This window comes from Fundulus heteroclitus, chromosome 24, assembly GCF_011125445.2.
Source record: "Fundulus heteroclitus isolate FHET01 chromosome 24, MU-UCD_Fhet_4.1, whole genome shotgun sequence".
Taxonomy (NCBI): domain Eukaryota; kingdom Metazoa; phylum Chordata; class Actinopteri; order Cyprinodontiformes; family Fundulidae; genus Fundulus; species Fundulus heteroclitus.
Window position 1 is genome coordinate 15784745 of NC_046384.1, and position 24744 is coordinate 15809488.

Genomic DNA, 24744 nt, shown 5'->3' on the forward strand with positions numbered 1-24744 from the left:
ACACATTATAATTGTCCTTTGATGAAATGACTCAATTTGCATAATCATCACCTTCCACTCTTGACACCTCTGTGCACCACAGCCCACCACTGACTAATGCACTTGTTGCTATGTAAAGACTCAACGCCCCGTTTTTCGATGCACAACAGATCAGGCGTAGTGACCTCACGCTGGCAAAGTGGTAATTTCATTGAACACAAGTGTTTTGTTTCCTGCCTTTTTTCCCCCGAAACTTCACAGCATGTCATGACATCAGTCATGTCAAAATCAATGTGAAGCATACTACAATGGAGCGACGACACTTAATCTTGGGTGCCATGCTATTTCTGTGCAACAACAAAAAAGAAAAAAATGATAAAAACTTTGAAAGAACTGAGTCTATGACAGATTTTTTTATCCCCCCCCCCCCCCCCCCCCCCTTGGTCCAAATATGTTTGTTCAGTTCTGCCTAAAGTAACTTACTGTAGTTTGTACTACTTTTTATTATTAGTTAATAAGACACATCATTGTTAGTGCTTGCTTTTTGTAATCATAAACATTACCTTGGATGTGTATTCAGCTTTCAGGTCAGGTTACAACCATGGATTTGGTATATTATACATATCAGCAGTGTTGTTTGAGTTTGTTGATGCTGTTTGCTCACCACTGTTCTCCAATAAACCCCATTTATGTCTACTTGTACAATTAAGGTTACTTTTGAAGGCGACACATTGGAAGTTATTTCACTTTGGGGGATTTTAGATTAAAAGGGAGAAAAAAAATCACCATACTTCTCTGATTTTATTTAAATAAAAAAGGTCACCTTTATTATTTGTCAGTTCATCCCCAAAATTATCAATAAGACACAGTTTGTTTTTAAGTTTGCGGTTGTATTGAGAGAAAAGGTGAAACAAAATTAGGGGTAGGAACACCTATTTAATAAGCCCAAGCTATCAAAAACCCACCACTATGAGGAGGTTTTTCTTTATTTAATTTTATTTTTTTGTAATTTCATGTAATTAGAGTTGGGTGCATGATTGCTGTAATATATTTTGTGCTCATTTCAAGCATCCAATTTATGGCTTTTCAAGGCATACTGTACCACTAAAAAACCAAGGAGTGTCAATAATGTCAATATTGTAGAGTACCAAGATTTTCAATTCAAATCTCCATCTAATAAAAAAAAATGTATACCCAAAGAAAACACATCAATTAGAAGAAGGGTGTAAAGCCAAAATAGTATCTATCTCTGGCATCTAGTAAATTACATTTCCTAAGATTTGGCATGTTAAAATTGAAATAAAGTCTTCCTCCAACACCACATGGACACAAATGAAAACCTTTATTTAATGATGACCAAAATGTAGGCTTAGAAAAGCAAAATGAACCATTCAGCTACACGTTTCAAGCCAATAAGCATGGTGGTGGTAGTATCTTTATGTAGGCCTAGTGTGCTGATGTGGCGAAATCTAGTAAAGATATATTTGCGTTCTGCATTAGACAATGTAGCTCCCTTGAAAAAGAAGGTGATTATTCACAGGAAGCTGGCTCCTTGGTTTAATTCAGAGCTGCGTTCCTTGAAGCACAATGTTAGGAAATTGGAGAGAAAATGGCGCTCTACACACCAAGAGGAATCCTACTTAATCTGGAGGGACAGACTATTGTTGTATAACAAGACCCTCCGCAGAGTTAGAGTAGCATATTTTTCATCATTAATTGAAGAGAATAAAAATAATCCTAGATTTCTCTTTAGTACAGTTGCCAAACTTACCCAGAGCCACAGCTCTGTTGATCCATCCATTCCCTTAGCTCTTAGTAGTAATGATTTTATGGGATTCTTCATAAATAAAATTGATGCCATTAAAAATAAAATAATTGGCATCCTCCCAAACATGATTACCTCGTCCTCAGTAAGTGAGGCAGCATTGGAGGAATCTTTAGAATCTGTGCAGTGTTTGAACTGTTTAGAAGCAGTAGAGCTTTCTGAGCTATCTAAAATTTTAGCTTCATCTAAACCTTCTACCTGTATGTTAGACCCAATCCCAACCAAGTTGTTTAAGGACATATTCCCTTTGATCAGTGGCACTATTTTAGACATGATTAATCTATCCTTAGTAAGTGGATATGTACCACAGGTTTTGAAAGTAGCTGTTATTAAACCTTTACTTAAGAAACCTTCTCTTGTTCAAGATGAGTTAGTAAATTACAGACCTATATCTAATCTTCTTTTCTTATCTAAAATTCTTGAGAAAGTAGTTGCTAATCAACTTTGTGAACATTTACAAAGTAATGACCTACTTGAGGAGTTTCAGTCAGGCTTCAGAGCTCATCATAGCACTGAAACAGCTCTGGTGAAGGTCACTAATGATATTCTCATGGCCTCAGATAATGGACTTGTGTCTATACTTGTCCTGTTAGATCTCAGTGCTGCGTTTGATACAGTTGATCACAATATTCTCCTACAAAGACTTGAACATACTGTAGGGATTAAGGGGAAAGCATTAGGCTGGTTTAAATCTTATCTGTCAGACAGATTCCAATTTGTTCATGTTAATAATAAATCTTCCTCAAACTCTAGGGTCACCTGTGGAGTACCACAGGGTTCAGTCCTTGGACCAATTCTCTTTACTATATATATATGCTTCCGATAGGCAAAATTATCAGACAGCATGGGATTAATTTCCACTGTTATGCTGATGATACTCAGCTATATTTATCCATAAATCCTGATGAATCCAATCAATTACTTCGACTGCAGTCATGTCTTGATGACATCAAAAGCTGGATGACTTTAAATTTCCTGCATCTAAATTCTGACAAGACCGAAGTTTTAATCTTTGGGCCAGAGTCCTCAAAAAATAAACTTCTTAACCAATCACTTAATCTGGGTGGCATTAACCTGGCCTCTGGTAATAAAGTAAAAAATCTTGGTGTTATTTTTGACCAAGACATGTCATTTAAATCCCATATTAAACAGGTTTCCAGAGTTTCCTTTTTTCACCTCCGGAATATCGCCAAAATTAGAAACATTCTGTCCAGGAGTGATGCTGAAAAACTGGTCCATGCATTTGTAACTTCAAGGCTGGACTATTGTAATTCTTTACTATCAGGAAGTCCACAAAATGCAGTTCAAAGCCTTCAGCTGATCCAAAATGCTGCGGCAAGAGTTCTGATGAAAATCAACAAGAGGGATCATATTTCTCCAATTTTAGCTTCCCTTCATTGGCTTCCTGTTAAATCAAGAATAGAATTTAAAATTCTTCTTCTAACGTATAAAGCCCTTAATAATCAAGCTCCATCATATATCAGAGCTCTGATTACCCCGTATGTTCCTAACAGAGCACTTCGCTCTCAGACTGCAGGTCTGCTGGTGGTTCCTAGAGTCTCTAAAAGTAGAATGGGAGGCAGATCCTTTAGCTATCAGGCTCCTCTCCTGTGGAACCAACTCCCAGTTTTGGTCCGTGAGGCAGACACCCTGTCTACTTTTAAGACTAGGCTTAAAACTTTTCTTTTTGACAAAAATTATAACTAGTAACTCATGTTACTCTCAGCTACCTTTATAGTTTTACTGCTATAGGCTTAGGCTACTGGAGTATATCAGGATCTAATTTTCTCACTATATTGAGTTCTACTGTTCTTCAATTATGCATTATGTGTTGTCATTTCTGCTTTAACTTTCTGTTCTCTCTCTTTTCTCTTCATAGTAGGTACACCTGGTCTGGCGTTCTGTTAACTGTGACATCATCCAGAGAAGACGGCTCACCTGCTACTACCATCTAATGTAGAACAGATTACTAGATCAATGTGTGCTTCTGTGCTTTTTTGTTTCTCTTGTTGTGTCTCTGTTCTGTCTTCTGTAACCCCAGTCGGTCGAGGCAGATGACCGTTCATACTGAGCCCGGTTCTGCCGGAGGTTTTTTTTCCCGTTAATGGGTGGTTTTTCTTCCCACTGTCGCTTCATGCTTGCTCAGTATGAGGGATTGCAGCAAAGCCATGTACAATGCAGATGACTCTCCCTGTGGCTCTACGGTTCCCCAGGAGTTAATGCTGCTTGTCGGGACTTTGATGCAATCAACTGGTTTCCTTATATAGGACATTTTTGACCAATCTGTATAATCTGACCCAATCTGTATAATATGATTGAACTTGACTTTGTAAAGTGCCTTGAGATGACATGTTTCATGATTTGGCGCTATATAAATAAAATTGAATTGAATTGAATTGAATATTTTAGGGAAGGTTGTTGAAAAGTCGAATTAGTGTTACTCTGCTTATATGTGGGTAAACTAGGTTAGATTTACATAACAGGATTGCAAGGTTTTATGTTTGCACATGCTTTGTAACGCAAGAGGCATGTTTAGCAACACCGAAGGGGATTTCATCATTGCTGTTTCATACAAGATGTGCTAGGTTTTTTTTTTTCTTTCTACATGCTCCTATTCCAATTTTTAAACTGGAACACTGGTACACCCCTGCTGAGTGAATGCCTCTGGTCACAAAATCAGCAAAAAAAGGACATAAGTCACACCCAGGCAAGTTTCCACCACTTTCTGTGTGTGTGTGTGTGTGGATTATCAATAGAAGTACCTTGATACGTACCGTAATGGTTTTTCGAGACACATCAAATAACAGTGTAACGTGTAATGCTGACAAAATATTGAGGAATACACTCTTTTTTTTTTTTTTTTTTTTTTTTTTTTTTAGAAAATCCAAATCATGTTCCCAGCTGAGCTAAGCTGATGCAACAGTGCCACACTCAGAGGTGATGTCACATTTCGGCTGGTCTGTGTGTGTGTCCTGTACAAAAAAGTTTTACAACGCAGGCTGGGGTTTTATTTTTATCCTCCCTTTCTGTAGAAGCTGAGCTGAAAGCTAAAGTGAGGCAATCTAAACTATCAAGATCCCACAGAGGAAAAACTAAGTATTCCAGCACTACCACTTTAAAGCAAATATCACCTCTGGCACAGGGGAATCATGGATGGCAGCACTTTGCTTTTATCAGTGAAATATAACACCCCCCTTTCATACGGAAGGGAAGGCCGGACTTTAAAATAAATAAATAAAATCACACTGTCGTCACTGGAGGTCCAAGACAAAAGCATAGTTGTAAATATGTTGGGCTGTAGCATTTATATGCTAGGGTAAACATTACTGAGTTTTTAAACTGATCTCTCACAGGCTCTTAAAGATTAAATCAAAAATATTTTCCTCCTCATTGAGTGGTTTCTCACACATTTAAGGAAGAATGAGGAGACATCTGTGCATTTCTTGTGGTTAAGATATCTTGATGATAAAATATAAATACACTTTACATGAAGATCATAAAAATAAAATGCTGGAGCTAGCATTAGAATGAAATAAATACACAGTATTAACAAAAAAAACCCACACAAAAACAAATATTAAAACAAAGTTAATGCTTCAATTCTACTTGACAAATTGCAACTAAAAGGGCAAAGTTTTATGACTGGGCCCTTGAATGTTCAAAATATTAATTAAAATAATTTGAGTCTGGTAAAAATGTATCACTTTAACAGAAGTTTGACAAACATGACTCGATGTCAGTTTTCGACTTTTTAGTCAGATTGAGAAAATAAAAAGGTGCATGACTTGAAGGAATTAGAAATACCGTTGCTCCATCAGCTATTGCCAGGAAAGATGGAAATGACAATAGTGCATCATTGGGTCAGAAACCACTATTTACTATAAATGACAGGGACATATAAAATTTAAAGAAAAAAACAAACAAAAAACCCCCAATAATTTAAGATATCTGAATCTTCACAGGAATGGATCAAAATGACACACAAGCCGTTCAATAAATCACAATATTTGATTGGATGAGGCACATCTATTGGATTATAAATACATTTTGAAAATAACCTTTAAGGAACACATTTTCCATTAGGCCTACATTTCTGTATTGAAATGTTTTTTTTATTGGTCTAATGAAATATTGTAGTCTTACATGTTATGTTTTCATTAACTGTAAAAGCAAAAGATCATCAGGATTAACGGAAACAAAGGGTTGAAAACATCAGTCTCTGTATTCAATCAATGTGTTTCACTTAGTGAAATTAGTTACTGAAGTAAAGTTGTCAATAATATTCTGATTCATTGAATATCCCATCACAAGGACTTGATGTTACATGTCTTTACCTCAAATGTAGATCCACATAACAGGAGTGTTATTGACCGGAAAAGGTTTTCATTTCTTACTGGACAATCATGCTTCAAATAGAAATAAAAGTCTGAAAAATCCATACGCTGTAAGGTGTTAAACCATTATTTACTTAGTGGCGCTTTTTTATGATCAAGAATGTAAACATTAGCTCATTTATTTTAAAAGGTTTCATTAGGTATTGACACTTCGTCCTAACTGATTATATGTATTTGAGATTTGTCAACTATATCAAATGTATTTCATTATAAATGTAAAATATTCACATCACAAAGTAAATACTCGGGGCGCCACATTTCCATTGGGTGTGAATGCATCTTTATGGCTTTTGTCATTTTGTTGTGGATTTGGTTTTTGTCATCGCTTTTGTCCTTGTGCCGTGTCTTTTGTCGTTGTGTCGTAATTTGTATTTTGATTGAACCGCGTGCGATTGATGCCTAACTATCACTCTTGTAGAATTTCATCGCAACTGATGAGGAGTGACGTGTGTGTGCAAGTGCTTCGCTTTAATATTATGGGCTCTGGCAGAAGGCCCAGTGCTCCTGTCCTTCTCAATTGTTGTTTTGTTTTGGTTAGGTTAGTGTTTTAACATTCGTATGCACCACTAGTCACTAGCTGCCTTAACACTAAGCAGTGCATGTCTGCCCATTTTCCAGCTGAATTGAAATATCCATTTTCATTTTAGCCGTCTGTGGTCAAGGAAAATATCCCGACAAAAAAAAAAAAAAAAAAAAAAAACCCACACTGGTTTCCTGAAAGTCTCTGTGTTGTTTGCACTCTCAGCAAATGTCACTTTTCATCATTTCAGACAAGCATCCTCTCCCTCCAGTTGGCACTATTTCCCTTTGCTTTCATAATCTTTGACTTGTATTTCATTTTTTTAATGCCATGTTTTTTTTTTTTTACTTGGACTGACAAGATGCCATGTAGGAATTAGAGGGCAGAATTGAAGAAAGAAATGTGAAGTAAATAAAACGGGAATAAAAACACTCCATTTGCACTTGGGTATGTCAGTTTTTGAACTGGAGCTGCAAAATTTATTCATGCACTTCCACTCACCCTTTGAAATAACTTCCTCAGGACTACTTAGCAGCAGGCTGAGGTTTTTCCAATCTATTCATGCTCTTCCAGCCCTGGCAAAACTAGGTTTCAAGAGGATAATTGGCACTGAATAACAGTAGAAGGGAAACTGCGGCTCTGCTCTTTCCCTTTGTTGTGTTGCTGTGTTTGTAATGCCAACGCAAAGCATTAATTGCATAATTATAAGTGACATTACATATTGGCTTTTTTTTTTAACAATATTTGTCAATTTCTCTATCGGGTCTACCCAAATGGATGCGGCCATTCTTGTTTGGGGATCAGATCTGCCTTTTAGGCATCATTTCATAGTGACTATCTCAACTGTTGAAAATACGCTGTCTTGAGAGACCAGATTGACTTGTCTTCGCATTTTATAAACTGCTGATCCACTGAATTTTCCACATACAGGCATCTGTGGGTACAGTGTCTTGAACGACATCTCTGAATTGCATCAAAGATGTGTTAAAAATGCAGAAACACCTTGCAGCCTGAAAAAAAAAAAAAACAGAAAACCACAGCAGTTGGCTCAGACATACCTACACACACTTTCCTGAAATCTATCTGAGGAACACGACGGGTTTTCCAGTGTTTTGCACCATGCAGGTCCAATGGGATAACTGAGAACTGAAAGCTTGGCCCAAGGGCATCTCAGCAGGAGTCGTTGACAGAAAGCAGCATTACTTGCTATCCTTGACATTCCTAAACAATGGGAGTTCTTTGAAACTGGAGATAGGCACCAGCCGTCTGCAAAGGAACAAGCAGCTATTGAAACAGATGGATGGATTGGTAGTCAAATTAGAGTAAATATGAAAATGCGAATAGTAAAGTTGACTATTATCTTTGAGACTCTCGTTGAGGCGCAGTTAATTGTTATCCATCAAAGTCTCAACAAACATGTTAGTTTTCAGCGGCTTTTGCAAAACTGGAGCAGGGATAGAAACTACGTTGTTACTTCATTTATTCATAAATCAGAGGTGGCTGTGGGTGAACAAGCTTTGCACTGAATGTTGAATACATTTACAGGATTATCCACAAATACGCATCGAAGATTAACTTGAACTACTACAGCAGTCTCACAAACTCATGGCAAATTGTCTGTTAAGCCTGATGCTTGTATTAAAATATATTTGGATAAATAAAAATATCAGGGATCTACAGACTTGCTTATACAGAATTGTAAAATACATATTGTGTTTATTCAATGTGATGATGATGATGATGATGATGATGATGATGATGATGATGATGATGATGCATTCACATCCATGCTGTCTGTCTCATCCCTTGTGTACATCTTCTTCGTCCTTATCTACTTATCTCTTCAGGCCAAAGCTCTGTGCACAAAATGATGTTTTCTGCAACAATATAGCATAAAACGGATTCCCAGGATGAAGAGCTTTGCCAAAGTATTCATACTTCTTGAGTCATTTTGCATTTTGTTACAAGCACAGACTTCCGTGTATATGTCAGAATAGAATAGAAATATCATCGTCCCTGAGTGCGGACATTCAGGTGTACCAGCATCAAAGTGAAAGGCTTATGAAATCCTGCAGATACACACTAAGGTACATTTTATTTATTTTTTTATGAGAAGAGACTATGCATTAAGGGAAAATTTACCCCACAAAAAAACATAATACTGTACAGTTCTTAAAAATAGCATACTCAGATTTAAAGAATTGTGCAACTGTGTAGGGTGATTAAAAAAATACAAAACATGCATGCATATTCATAAATTAAACACACACTCATAAAAATATGAACATATATTAAATGTATTGGGAGTAGTGATGGTTTAAAGTTTACCAGCCGCTAGGAGGAAGGATCTGCGATGACCGTCCTTTTTGCATATTGGATGCAGCAGTCTGTCATTGAAGGAGATCGGCAGCTCTGCAACAGCTTTGTGCATGATATCGGAGATATTGTCGAACATTGATGTTATTTTTACAAGAATCCTTCTGTCTCACACCGCGTGTTCTGAGTTAAACGGTATGCTGGGACACCAGGGAATGAGAGTAAACAAATAAATACCAGAAAATTATAATTTTATAGGGATTTGATGTAATACACCAATACAAACTAGTATGTGTTAAAGAAAGGAAAGACAGTGATACCTGATACATCCTAAATTAGCTGCAAATAAAAACTTGGAGCATGGCATTCATTAATCTGCATTGAGTTATCAATATTTCCAGAACCAAGTTCCACTGCAGCTTAAGGGCACAGTCATTGGGGGCAAGCATGCAACCAGCTGACATAAATTTAGCCCATTCTTTGTGAAATAGCTCAGGCTCAATCTGACTGAATAGAGATCTTCCATGTCTTGCCTTAGAGTCTGTGTTGAGTTAATTTGTTGTTTTTTAGCTAATACAGGGAAAAAATTTTTTTATCTGAATAACTTTACAGTAGATCCAGCTGAATGGTTAGCGCTGTCGTCCTGTTGGACAACTGGAATGTACTACTAGTATTTTAAATGAAATGAATTAACAAAAAAAAATTATGATTTTGAAATACTTTGGAAAGAACAAAAGCTGCACCCAACAAAAAAAAAAAAAGTCAGGCTTCGTCTCTTAATGCCTTATGCATGCAGGTCTCTATCACTTTTTCTCCACAGATGACTACTTTCGGCTCTAAATGATTTGCTGTAGCCGAAACTCGAAGCAGGCAGCCAGGTACTTGGAACTCTTCATTAGGCACAGCCCCTTCGCCACCATACCCTGGCACCATGTAATAGAATTTCTAGAGTGGTAGTTGAATTAGGCTTTCTCCTCGAATAGGTCCCAGCTGAACGAGTGGGGGAGGGAGATATACACCAGGGCGATCCAAAGCCATCAACCAGGGTCTGTAAATTGATTTCAGGCTGTTTAAATTAGCAGACGGAGAGACGAGGTGCTGATATTTGGTTTGGAATCTTAAGTTGGGAAACTCATCTAGAGTGTCATATCCAATTTGCAAATGGCCAGGTAAATGGAGAGAAATTATTCCTGACAGGTACCAGCGAGGGTGACATTGCATACTATTGTGTGTCATTTTCATGTCAGCCGAGATTGGGTTTGAACCATAGAACAGAGTGCTTTTTTTTTACCCGCACCCAATAGACTCTGTTTAAAACCTTAGATTTTCAACTTTGTAAACTACTTTGGAAGAATAAAAACTCGATTTGAAAGTAAATTTCCCCTAAATTGATGTTATATTAAAAGCAGTAGCTGATCCAGAAATGAGGAAGTGACGCCACATCATTAAAACTAATGCACTTTGGTTTAGGTACATTTGCCAGCCTCAAACTGAGCATAATGGCGAGACAAGGAGAAAGTGTTCTGCATATTAGGCAGCGGCTCTGTACCAATCTAAAGTTAACAGGACTTTTATTATATATGCCGAGGATCCCCTGGGACAGCGCGATGCCCATGCTCAATGAAGATTTATCTGCATGCATTTTTGAAAATGTGGGAATCTAATAGATATTTATGCTTCGGCTCTTTTCAATCTGAGAGGAGCTGAAGCATTGGCGGCAAATTTTGGCTGAGTAAGACTTTGAATTTGTCATACACATGAGCTCGACCAGTTGAAAAAAACTATCTGCTCCTTTTGAGTAAGGGGGAATCTTAGGTTATTTAAATGTTTTTAATTAGTGGAGCTCACTGGTGTGGAACAAATTGAAAAAAATATTACTCGACAAATTGCTTGATTTAAGGCAAGATTATCAAGGAGTTAAAAAGTGCATTATAATGGAGCGAAGCAAATGCTTGCATTAAAAAGGATATCAATTGGTAGAAGCTCTTTTATATAAGAATGCTTCTGTAAACAAATGTAAATAAAATTCAATGAAATACGATTGGAGCTTTTTAAGGTTTTTAAACAAAACAGGATGCCCTCTAAGAAAATCATTATTGCTTGAAATTACTCCTTAGTGAATTCCATCTGGTATTATCAGTAATAGGACTGTCGAAAGGCTTTGGGGAAAATTAAGAAATACAAAACGATCAATCATCCTGCAGCTAGCAGGACATGATAATGATGCTCTGGAAGTAACTGTGAAAGGAGTTTGAGGTGGAGCTTGGTACTTGAACATCAATCATAAAAGTGGAACATCCCAGAAGCTTCTCCTTGCCACTGGCCCAGCAAGGCAAAGCATTCCCTATATCTATATATTAATCGGTTTAGCAGGGTTAAAATTTTTCTCTTCTTTTCTAAAAACTATGGCTGGATGATAATTCAATATCTATCTATCTATCTATCTATCTATCTATCTATCTATCTATCTATCTATCTATCTATCTATCTATCTATCTATCTATCTATCTATCTATCTATCTATCTATCTATGTATCGATTGATCGACGTATATTGATGATACAAAAATAAAGGGTCAATAAAAAGTTCATTAGAATAACAGTTTTCCTTCGTTTTGCATTCTAGCCATGTGGGTTAATATTACAGTTATACATCCTCCCAACCAATCATAAACGCAGACCCAAGCTCCGCCCCCTTTGAAAGAGTACAAGGAGCACGGGTTCTTTTTTTTTTTTTTTTTTTTTTTTTTTTTAGAAACTTGGAGTTTTGGCAAAAAAGTTGGTTGAATAAAAGGTTTAGCTGGAATTCAGTGTTTGTGTTCTTTATCTAAAAATAGGTCCCGAAGCAACAGCATAAAATGGCCAGGGCTGCACGTAAAATATATGTTTTGGACTTTTTGATAATTGTCGATATCGACTGATATGATTTCTATTTTATCGATATGCTTTTTTTTTTCTATATCGTCCAGTCCTACTAAAAACCTTCACGAAAAGAACCTCCGACATCCCCAACATCTGCTCCATCACAGTGTTCCTCACTACATCACTAGAAGTGCTGAAGCAACTTCTTTCTCAGTCCTTTTTCCTTGTTTCTGTGTGTGTGTGTGTTTTTTTGTTTCCGTGCTAAGCCTGAAGGAAACCCATCTCCAAGACCAATATATTCCATATATTGGTCTGATTGTTTAAAATACTGACAGTGTCATGCTGTCGTCTGTGGCCCATGACACACATTCTGAGTGATGTATAGACACGGTGAGAAAAAAGAAAAGAAAGCCCAAAGCTGTCAGATAGTGTTAGCCGGAGATTTCTGTACAGTTGTATATAGACATGCATAGCTGTTTATCTTTCATATAGCAATGGAAACACATTGTACCTTGTAGTGATATTAGCAATGCATAGCATGTATAGTGAAAATGGTAATGGTACAAGGCACCTCATGACTACATGATAGTTCTATATGTCTATATGCGTAAACCTGGCAGTTTTGCATAAACAACACTTTATTTGATCCAAAGTGCCTTGCAAAAATTATTTAAAACCTTTAATATGTTTGTTATGCAATCCTTAAATCTGAACTTTATGGAAGAGGGACAACAAGCCATATAGGAGGCAAAGGGAAATGGAAGTGCTCTGGTCTAACATGTCCAAAACAGTACCTTCTACCCTAGATGGCAAATTTTGATCTAAAACTATCTTCAAGTGACAGCATCATGCTGCGGGGATATTTCTTTATCAAAGACGGAGAAGCTGATGAGGCAATAAGCACAGTTGAATGCAAGCCTATCGAAGAAGAAAACCCTATAGAGACTTGAGAGTGAACAACTGTAAACACACAGCTAGGACAACAGGGAAATTATTGAAGTCTGAGAATATGCATGTGATGGGATGGCCTATGCAATGCCCAGGACATAAATCCAATTTAGAAACTGTGGCAAGATGTGGAAAATTGATGCTCTCAAAAGACATCCATGCATTACTGAGTTTGAGGTAGTTTCAAATGAAATTTTAGATGGGTGAAGCTGGTAGAGACATATCCCCGAAAGATTTTGAGTATGAAAAAAATTGGTTCACTCACACTTGTTTGAAGGGATGAGGGAATCAGACAAAGGTAAGGAAAATGAGAGGTGCCACAATATGGTATATAGTCCTTTTAGTAACTGGAGCAAATGTCATAAACGCAAAAATATTTTCCAGCATTGAGCAATTAGATAACTTGTTCAGCACTCATCCTCGAAGTTGGAAACTGATAGTGTCCTAACCAGTTCATGATAATTACTAATTTCTTTCTCAAGCGGAAGAAAGGTTGTATTATATTTCCTGTTCAAAGTTTGTATTTCAAGCCGTGCGTCACCTTTTAAGAAAAGCCAGGCCAGGGTCTATCGGGCCCGTTATTAAAATACAGCCCGCTTCTTTCTCATAATAGCAACTCCACACATCTTTCACGGGCAAAGCATATAAATGCATGTCAGGCTTGGCACCAGGTCTGGAAGAATTAGCTTCATTTGCATTATTCAGTGCCCCAGCAGCCAGACACATCTATCAAAGCTTGGGTGACTGGCTGTTGGAGAATTTATAAATATTACCTGCTAAGAAACACGCCGGGTATTTATTGAAGCAATTTGCTCCTGGAGCATTTTGTGGAGTGGCTGCAACTGCGTATACCTGGGACCTGGCGCTGCAAATGACAACCTGATTGGATGATAATTGGTTGATTTCTGAACAGCTGAAGTTCACTTGGGGACAAAGGAGCTTAGTCCATTAAATGGATGCTAAACGGACTCGTGTAAGGAGTGGAGAACAAACAGATCTACCCGGCGTGGCACTTTGCCAGCGGATTGACCGGTATGCCGTATGAAAGGGAGGAAGCTTGGTTTATCAATACACCGCTGTCAGATTTCTGACTTCTGCTCATCCCTCGATGTTGTCATCACATCACTTGAGCAAACTCAGCTGATGTTGTAAAAGCCGGTGTTAAACAAACTCAGGTCAATCAATAATAAATGGAAATCTATGTAAGACTCTGTATACGTTTAGGCAGGTAAACAAAAAGGGGGAAAAAAAGAAAATATTGCACCTATTTGTCATGCTAATGGTTGTCAAACCTTGAGACATTAGTAGGTGGCAGAACATGTCATCAGAAAAACCTTCATTCAAGCACTCTGAAAATCTGCCCTTCGTAGAAGATTGAAAAGCAGTAAGCCGTTTCGGGTCTGAGCAGGTCAGACCGAAACTGAACTTTTTGGCCTACTATTTGTGGAAGAAAAACTAACTGCTGACATCCCTTGTAAAACCTCACCTTTAATAACCGCCCGTTTTCGAACACTTTTAGGATTCACTTGAAGGGTGTGCAGCTGACAAACGCCGAAGGCAATCACGTCAGTGTGGACTAAAATGTCTAAAGTATCAAACGCTTTGTGGAATCTTTGTCATGAAGAGTTCTGAAGGAAAATCGGGGTTCAACCTTGTGTTTGCAAGGTGCATATAAAAAAGTTGGACGCTGATATACGCATTGCATTTCATGAACCAAAAACCATTAAAAACAGGTAGTATCAAATGCTAACAAATATCTTGTTATTTACACTGCTATGTAGAGGCCATCTTTTGTAGCCAACCCAGAGCTTTTGTAACCACTTTTTTTGCTTCACTTTGCCGCAACAACCCTCTCGACTGTCCATTGTGTTGTTTGGTTGCGGAAGAGAAGACGAGAGGACAAAGTTGCTTGGTTGATCAGGCAAATTTATTTCCTGCCTGATGACACAAAACTCCTGAATCAGTGCAAAAAGCTCACCATGTTTCTCTCATGCAGCACACTACAACAGAGTAGGACATTAGCATTCTGGTTAGCATGATGTTTTACATTAACATCCAACCTTATAAGTACATAAAACTTGCGTCAGGTACTTGTCCAGTAAGTTCATATAATACACAGTTTATGTAAGATAAAGGAAACATGTTTTATGTATTTATAATACTTATCTACCTCTATGGTGTACATTGAGACTCACCTTTGGAGCGGCTTTAACATACTGGCACTGATTACTATAGGGATCTCCACTGTATAACAGACCACACAAAGAGGGGGGGGGGGGTTACTATTTCCCTATTACACTGATCCATAATGCAAGTGGAATCCTACAACATAAACCGTGTTACACTTGTGACCTCAGATGCCGTTAGAAGTACAAGAAACACATTCAACTTAAGGTAAATGGCAAATCAATAAAAGACAGCCAACTTTCTTAGTTGAGAGATTATGGCTAAATATGGCCATTTTTATAGACAAGAGTCTGCAACCATAATCAATCAAATATTACTCAGGGGAGGGGAGGGGAGGGGAGGGGGGGGTATAGAAGGCTTTTTATATTAACTTTGATACAAGATCACACACCAAACACCCAACATTTAACAGCCAAACTAAAGCAAAGGTAAAGGACCTAAAAGCGAGTAATAATTCTCAACAATGGAGAGGTAGGATGGTAAAATGCCTTTTAACAATAGAAATACACAGAAAAGTGGTATACATCCACCTGATCAAATGTAGAGCGACACGATTTACTATACATTCATTCACACAATGGGCTTGTTCAGGTGAAATTTTACTATTAAGTGCAGAGGAAAATACAGCTCTGTGTCTGTTCCTGATCAGCAAACATTTAAACTTTTTTGCTGGCTTTGATGCATGCTAACCACCCTAATGTATTTAGTATAAGACCTTGTGCAACCAACACTGCGTACTGTGTAAGATTTTCCACCTCTCCAAACATCCAGTTTAGCACATTTTTCCAGGTCTAAATTGCATGCTGTTTTTTTTTTTCCCTTTTACTTTTTTGTAAGGTTCCCTACAAAATGAGACCATGAAGCAAAATAGCAACCAAAATGTCCATGTAAGATACTCTACAGCTCTTGGGTGGTCATTAACTCAATGATCCTCTGGTTAAAAAACAACGATCAAAACAGCATCAGTGAACTGCATTGGCTCCCAATGCCAAACAAAACCCCACATCACAATCATGTGGCTTACATATAGAAAAAATGGTCTGAACTCCTGCAGAACAGGAATCTCAGCTAAGAAGAAGAGGACGTAACCTCTAAGCTGCTCCCTGGCTTGGTTGTGCCTGTTGCTGGGGGAACTAAAGAAAGATTTAGTCTTTAAAGGCTGTATTTAAATGTTGTATCATGTATCTGTCAGGCCACTGAATAGAAGTCCTGGCTTGGTTTTTTTCCAGTCAAGAGATCTGTTGACACCAGGGAGTTTAAAGCCATCTTTGTGCCAGTTGTATTACATAGCAGGTTTACAGTCCTTAAAGAAACATGGTGGAAAATACAATTTGAATCACAAAAAAAACATTTTAGTTATGTAGAAATCAAATGTGGCCCTAAATAAGCACTAAATCATGGCTTTGTAATGTTTTTCTTTCCCCCAGGTCTGTGAGACGTGTCAACGCGGAAGCTCAGCAGAATTTAGTCACGATGCGCACACGAGTAAATAGGAAGAGTGTGACACCGTATAGTACATGGAAGAAGTATTACAATACTGCTCCAAATCAAACAGTGTCACAGAGTCTACCAATAGGTAGTTAAACGTGCCCGGCAGACTCCATCCTGTAAAACAAAAATAAGTGAGAGATACGTAGAATTGGGCTGCTGGGGTAAAGTTACAGCAGCATTCATCTGAATCTGAGCAAGGTGGTATTGAGTTTAAAACAGAATAAAGAAACATTATGAGGAGCCAATTATATTTGGATAAAAGACCTAAAAATTACCATTGTAACTAATGTGATAGAACAGGTGGGGGAACAATATTACAGAACGCCTCCCATAATGAGCAAGTGCACTTGCGTAATTTCCTGTAAATACACCTTTTTCTTCTTCTTCATAGACGTAATAATTCACAAATCCCAAAGTTGACAAAGCATAAAATTATATATAATTTATTTTTTATTTTTTTCAAAATGGAGTTCTGAAATCATGAGTGGTCTGTATCCCCCTGTTTTAAAGAGCAATTTCATCTTTGAAAAATATGTTCTGGGAAACAAAACCTGAGGTCTTTTGGGCATTTTATTGAGCATCTTTAAGAGCAACTCCCTTTGGAGGTGTTGCAGGTATGTCCCACTGGAAGGAAAATGGGTGCAAAGTCAGAAATGGCTGTGAGAACTGTACATTTCTTCTAAAATAGGAATGCCTTGGGATCCCCCAGAATGAGTTGGAGAGTACAGCACTGACTACCTTTCTATGGGTACGGGGAGTGAGAAGACTCAGAAAGAAACAGTGGGAGAAAACAAAGTCCAGTTACAGTCCCAACATTTCCACTAAGCAAATTCTTGGAGCTTTATTACATTTAGACGTATTTACTTCCTGCGATAGACTGGCGACCGTCCAGGGATTACCCCGCCTCTCGCCCATTGAAAGCTGGAGAGAGGCACCTGCACCCCTCGCGTCCCCAACAGGGATAAGCATGTAGGAAAATGGATGGATGGATACCTTTAGATACATTGATATTCAAATCTTTAAAAGATTTCTGTGTCCCCAAAAGCAAATAGACAATTTCAACAACTGCATGTGATTTTACATCACTTTAGCGCATGAAGGTAAATCAGGGGAAAAATAAAAAATATGTTTTTAGTTCCTTTTGATCATGGGTGTAACAATACATCGATCCACACTGATGTATTTATTAAATGATTAACAAAGGACAGTTGGTCAAAAGAAAAAAGGATGAAAATATCGATTCATAGCGTAATTTTTATGATATGCCTTTATTTTGAAATTCACACATGAGACTATAGTGACCAGTTGATCTATTATTGTTAGTATTATTATTTGAAAATTAGAAGAATGGTGTTTGTGATTTAAATGCGTGATACATGTAAGAGCTTAGAAAAAAAAAGGTCAAGTCATACATGTATTTTTTTGTGAGTTAATGTAAATAGTATTTTTAGATGAGCATATATTGCATCATGTCGATGGCAAATAATTGTCAACTATTGTAACGTCAACTAAACAAATCGATATAACTCCATATTGTAATAAAGCTGGTGATTTACACCCTTACTTCTGATACTAAAAAGGTGTGTTTTTCTAAAACCTTAAAGCACTAAATGTTTCCGAAACTCCGTTTCAAGTTTGAATGGTTTAAACATTTTATAAGAATCTGCAGGCCTTGTCTCTCCTTTCAGGTCGAAGCGCATACTATACACCTTACATTAACTACCGTCGATAATCTGATTTGATGAACCTTTCTTTATTTAATCAGTTCTTTATACTGTTCCGCTTTTAAGTTAGAAAGCAAGTTTGCTGCCTCTTCCAAGGACACAAAAATCAAACTTGTACTTTTGCATCAGGAATTTTAATGACTCTCCTTTTTTTTTCAACAAGGCTTAACATCTGTTGCTTTTTTTTTTTTTTTTCTTGAAAGGGACGTTGTGCCTCAAATTCATTATTCCACCTGAAGACAGACTGCACAAGAGTCTCCATATTAGCAGAAAGAACAATAGTGTAAAGAGGAAGGTGGGATGCTAATGAGTTCTGGATCACCAAGCACATAAACAATACCCTTAACAGATGGGCACCAACAAGTACCAGCTGCAGGGGCAGTGGAGTGAGGAAGAGACTTGTCGTTGGAGAGGACTAAATAAAACCCACTTCCGTAGGGTTGGGTGTTGCAGTCGGGGACGGCAGCAGCAGTGACATCCTTTGAGGGGAGCTAACCTGTGGCCGCTGACGCAGGGCGGCAGGTGGAACGAAGGCGACGGCAGACAACGGCGTGCCCTCTCTCTCGAGGATGGCAGCCCCGCTTTGATCCGATGCATGATTCATCACTGGCTGCCTTGACCAAGGGCAGCCAAGGAGATCCGTGCACGAAAAACTTTTTTTATTGGATCATTTTGAACGGGCTTGATTTATACACGAATGCTAAAACTGGGGGGGTTTATGAGGGATTTTCTCTGTGAGATAATAAGGTGTCAAAGATACGGCCCTATCAACATCATCGACCATAGCACGGATTTTCAAAGATTTATAATGGTCTTAAAGACTTTCTTGTGCCTACATTTTCAGCCACTGGCAAACACATAAGGTATGTGTCCTAACGTTGTTAGGAGAACAATTGTGCAAGAAGCAATCGAGACTTTGCACTTCCTAAGGAAAAACTGCTGCCTATATCTTCCTCCATCATGGCAATATATTCCTTATGACTTGCGAGAGTGCCTTGCAAATACATTCATACCCACACGTTTTTAAATGATGGTACAGGAACAAAGTGCAGTATCATTATGAGGTGATTTCATGAGAATGATTAAGACAAAGTGGAGCATTACTGTGAATTTGAAGGATACATGGAAAAGTGTGGTGTTCGTTTGTGCTCAGCCCCTGCAAATCAATAATTTATAGAACAGCCTTTCTCTGGAAGCACAACTGTGGGTTTAGGGTATGTGTCTACCAGCTTTGCACATCTACAAACAGAAATGTTCCCCCGTTGCTCTTCGCAGCAGAGTTCAAGCTAGGTTGAAAGGGGAACGTCTGGGTTTAAACTTTGCCATTCTAACTCCTGAATCTGATCAAAGTCATTTCCTTGTAGTTAGATTTAGGCAAATTTTCTTTCTGAAAGGTGTTCTAGTCTTTTGCAGCCTCGAGTTGGATTTATTCCGAGATTGGTATGCATTTCGTTATATCGATCTGGCCAACACTATTAGAAAAAAAAGAGAATGAAAAAAAAAAAACTATCCCCTTAGCATGCCTTAACTTTCAGGCATGGTGTGGATACTGGATTCAGAGTGTTGTGCAGTGATCTGTTTGCATTTAGGCCAAAAATATGTAACGTTAGTCTCATCTGTTCAGAAAACCTTCTTTTAGGTGCCAATTACACTATGGCAAACATTAAATTGAACCTCCTATTGCTGTGCTGTATATAACGGTAGTCTCTAAAATTATTTTTGCCCTGTTAACCGGATTTGCCCACTAGAGCAATGGATCTCTGCAGCTCCTCCCGAGTTACCACAAATGTTTTGGTTTATCAGAGTGATGTTCTACATTTTTAGATTTGTGGCGGTGCCACACTCTTTACAATTTTGAATGCTAAATTGAACTGTGAGCTGTGCCACGCTTGGGGTAACCCTAACCTTGTTTTAAACAAAGGTGGGTAGAGGAGCCAAAGGTTGTACTCAAGTAAAAGTAACACTGCTTCAACATGTTCTTACTCAAGTAAAAGTAAAAAGTTGTCAGCCAATAAATTACTCAGATAGGAGTAAAAATGTATTCAGTAAGAAGGCTCCTAAGGTTCTGTGTAATGATCATAGCAGACAAAAATATAAGGTTATGTACAAATTCTGGTATTTTAAAGAGAAAAGATACACTAAATATAAAATAAACACTTCTAAGTACTTTTTTCTACATTAAACTTGTAAGCAATACTTACAGCAGTTAATGTATACACAGTATGTTAGAACATTACATTACTTCCACTTACAATATCTACTGTTTACTGTAAATAATATGACTCAAGTAAAAGTAAAAAGTACAGTGCAGTAAAACTACTCCTAAAAGTACATTTTGCTCAAAAAGTAAATGTAACACCTGGTTCCCATGATGTTTTTGTACACTAGTGTTATCCAAGAAATCTCTGAAGCGTTCAGAGAACAGCTGGATTTACACTGACAAAGCAGTGGACTACATTAACTATATCAGAAGGCAATTGGCCGTAGTGGATTTTAAGTGCTGCAATGTAAAAGGGTGCTGAATACAAATACAAAAAAATGCCCCCTTAATTATGTACCACTTTGTGTAGGTCTGTCTAAAAAATCCAACCAATATATTGATGTTGACAGTCATTGCATGGCAAACTGTTTAAAAGGTTTTAAAGGTTTTTTCAAGGCATTGTGAGTGACCTCTTAGTTTTTGTGGCAAAAAAAAAAAAAAATTCTTATGATATATGCAAAACCTGCACATGTTTTTTTGTTACTGTGTCAACAGATGTAGTCCCTGTTTTATCTTCCCAACTCTATCCCATTATCTCAGCCTCCCTGCGACCTTCAGACAAGGTGAGTACACAACAGTTGGACCTGTGACGCAATCGTGTGGCTTTGCATCACAATCCCCATCTATTTTCTGCCTGATCGGGGTAGAAAAACAAAAAAAAGCTTAAGGTTGATGTATGCTACTTAGGTGTAACATAAACAGCCTGCGGCATAAACAGGAGGGGAGTGCCAGGTGTACAGATTGCAAAGGTCCCTTTGAATAAGGTGGCAGATTATCTTCAATCAGGATTCATTAAAAGTAATACACACTCGATTTCCAAGTGCACAAAAAAAAAGGTCTGCGGAGCCGAGACAAATGGCGTCGCCTTGTTGTGGGATGTGTCTACGTCCGCCTGCAAGATGAAGGGTTCGGACAAAGACGAAAACACACTGTGAACGACTTAAGAATGTCCGTGTTTAGAGGTTTGTGTACATCTTTATAATGTTTGGTTTCTAAATGCATGTTTGCAGACTTTTTTTTTCCTTTGCTGAATTATGCTACTTCAACCCTGTTGTAAATACTGCAAAGGAATAGTTCAGAGACAATTACTACATCATTTACTTATTGCAAAAACACATTTTAAAGTCGAGTTGCCTTTGTTGCTCTCCCTCGTTTACTCGAGCAAATTTGTGTTATTTATGCTAGAATTCTCAATAGTTTAGAAGAAACACTACGCGTGTGTCAGGTAAAGTTCTAGTAAGCTCGGAGGAAAAAGGCACCGTGTGGCGAAGGTCGAATTATGCCAGCGCGCACGCTTGATCACAGCAAGAAGGCAGAGTTTGACCCAACTTTAATCAAGCACCTGGGAGCTATAGAAACCAGCCTTTGGCCGCCGACTGGATCAAATGAAAAAAATAAATAAATTCAAGCTGATGTTTTTAGCATGTATTCACAGTCCTAAGGCAAAAGCAGACTTGGTCTCATGTTCAGAAAAAGCAGGGTGCTTTAAAGTAAATATGCCACTTGATACAAAATGTGTGTGTCAGTAGTTTTCTGCTAAAACCGCAATAATTTGAACTTTTTCTACATTTTGTCATGTTAAAAGCAGAAAGTTTAATGCATTTTATCAAAATTGTGTCTAATACATCAACACCAAAAGGGTGTTTTGTGTGTCAAGAGAAAGGGAAAGAAGATCTGAAATGTGGATGTATTCAAGCTACTGTACTTTAATTCTCCAAAATAAAATCCCTTGCCACCAGTCACTTTCAGAAGTTGGCCTTATTGGCAGTTAGTGTCCATTTATGTGCACATTAGTCTTTGTGTAAACGGCTGTTCTATAGATGTCTCAGAGGTTTAGATGCTAATTCTCTCTGCGTGAGAAAAAAAGAAAGCGCTGATGGCAATATCATACTGTGGGGATGCTATTCTTCAGCAGGGAAGCCGGCCATTGTTAATGTGAAGATGGATGGAGCTAAAAAGTGGCCAATCCTGGAAGAAAACCAGTTTGATACAAAGACTTGAGACTGCACACCCAAACATATGCTGCAGCTCACCATAAACACATAGAACTCAAGGTTAAACATATAGTGGTAGCAGAATCATACTGAATGATGCTTTTCTGCAGCACACACAGAGGAAGTGATCTGAGTTGGTAGGACAGTGGATGGAGCTAAATATGGGGGCAATCATGGGACGGAGGTTTACGCGTTACATACAGCCATAGCCCCAAAGTAATTGTTTTAGGCCAGACTGGCCCAAACAAAGTTCAATCTAATTGTGATTCGGTGCTAAGAGATACAAATGAATGTTCAGAGACAGTATCCATCCAATCTGCTAAGGCTTGCACCATTTTATAAAGAATGGGAAAAAGCTCAGAGCAAACAATGCCTCGCAAGGCATTGTATATCTGTGCATCCATTTGTTTGAGGAGGTTTGCCAGCAGCTGTGCCAAAAGACTTGTCTAAATCTAAGAACTGTATACATTCAAAACTAATGCACAGGCAGTAATCGCGGCCGGCCCACATTCTACGCATCTACTCCAACATCTATCATGCATTAATTGCATGGGCATAAACTGTCTAAGCTTAGTAGTTAAATGGCTGTTATTTGTAACTTCAAACAGCTGTGCAATATCTGGATTCCCCCTATGGGATCGAGCCAAGACAGGGCCAAGAACAGAGGCTCAAAGGGAGAAATAAAATGTAACCAGGGTGTCATTGTGCTGTTGTAATAGATCACCTCCTGCCTCATGATGCTGGCAACCAAGCTCCCGCTTATTTAGGGAATTTCACCTGAATCATGGAAATCTGAAAGTCATGAGAAAACTACAGCGTGGCCTGCATAAGAAACTAAACTTTTCTGTCCCCTGATCCAGCAAAAAAAAAAAAAAGCCTCCCCATTAGAGATGTGCTAAAAGTGGTAAATTAAGGTACAGACAAGAGGTTTATACTGTATTAGCTTCCTCCTGGATGCTTGGGATGTAATGTATGAAGTGAAAGGTATTAAAGATGAAAGGCAGTTTGTTCCATTCTGCTATATAGTTAAGCCGGTTTAACACCAACTACACAGTGTTGTTTCACGTGAGAAGTTCATTACAAGTAATGTATAGACTTGGATGAAGATACAGTTTTATCCACTTTTATCTGATGATTTCAAAGAATATTTGCAAGGTCTTCAGGGTCATCTGAGTGTTTTTTGGCATATGTGAGAGAGGTCTTGATTCTCTTTTCATCAGCAGTGCTGTTCCCCTCAGAACTCTGTCATAGATGCTATTTTTGTCTATTTTCTGCAGTCTTTCTTGTTATTGGTTCGACTAATCAAACAGGTCAGGTTTTTGAATCTCCCCTATTGTTCTGTGCCACAGAAAACTGGAAATGGCATTTTTGGTAGGGCTCATTGGGTCACTTTTACACTCGGCACTGCTTTGATGATACATTTTGTAAAGGTATAAGTAATGCATTGCCTTTCTAGTTGGAACAATGCAAAATGAATAACAGAAAGTGTGAGAATAAAGGTAAAGATGCAAACCCCACCATTATGCAAATGCAGACATTGGATGGAACTGTCCAAATCAATGGCTTTTTTCCTTCTTTTCTTTTTCTATTCAAAATGCAAACTCAAAGCAGCAATAAGTGGAATTTCAATATTTTAGATAGAAATAACTAAAAAATAGTTTCGTGATGAACTAAATGTACCTTTTTAGAAGGACTATGGTATGACATCACATGCCATCTCTCTGTGTTGTTCTCCAGTCTCTTGTTTACATAGCCGGGCTGGCAACATGTGCATGTACGTGCATGTGAACAGTTGCCACCTCCAGACATAAAAAGGAGGAGGGCACACCCTGCAGATCAAAACATTCTCTTGCAATAGCCTTATAAAGTTATGAGTAAGTTACTTCTTCACTAGACATGTTCCTCCGAAAGGTGCTGTTGTTTTGCTCTGTATTTATCCTTTGCAAATATGGTCATATAAGTTGATAGGTGAGCATGGGAGGGGAAATGGGGTGGGGGGTTTGCAGCTTCAGTGGAAGTAGAGAGAGGCTTGACTTGATACACATCTCGTTTTGGTCTATAAACAATGCTCAAGCGCCACCTAGTGGTGAATTATCACTTATTGCTCCTTTAAATTCACTTGGTACTTAATGTTTTGCCATATTTGAAAATTTGCCCTGTAAAGCTCAATACCATGATTTTAAGTGAAGAATGCTGTACATTGGGAAGTGCAGATACGCAAAAGTTTTCAAAACTGCAGCATATA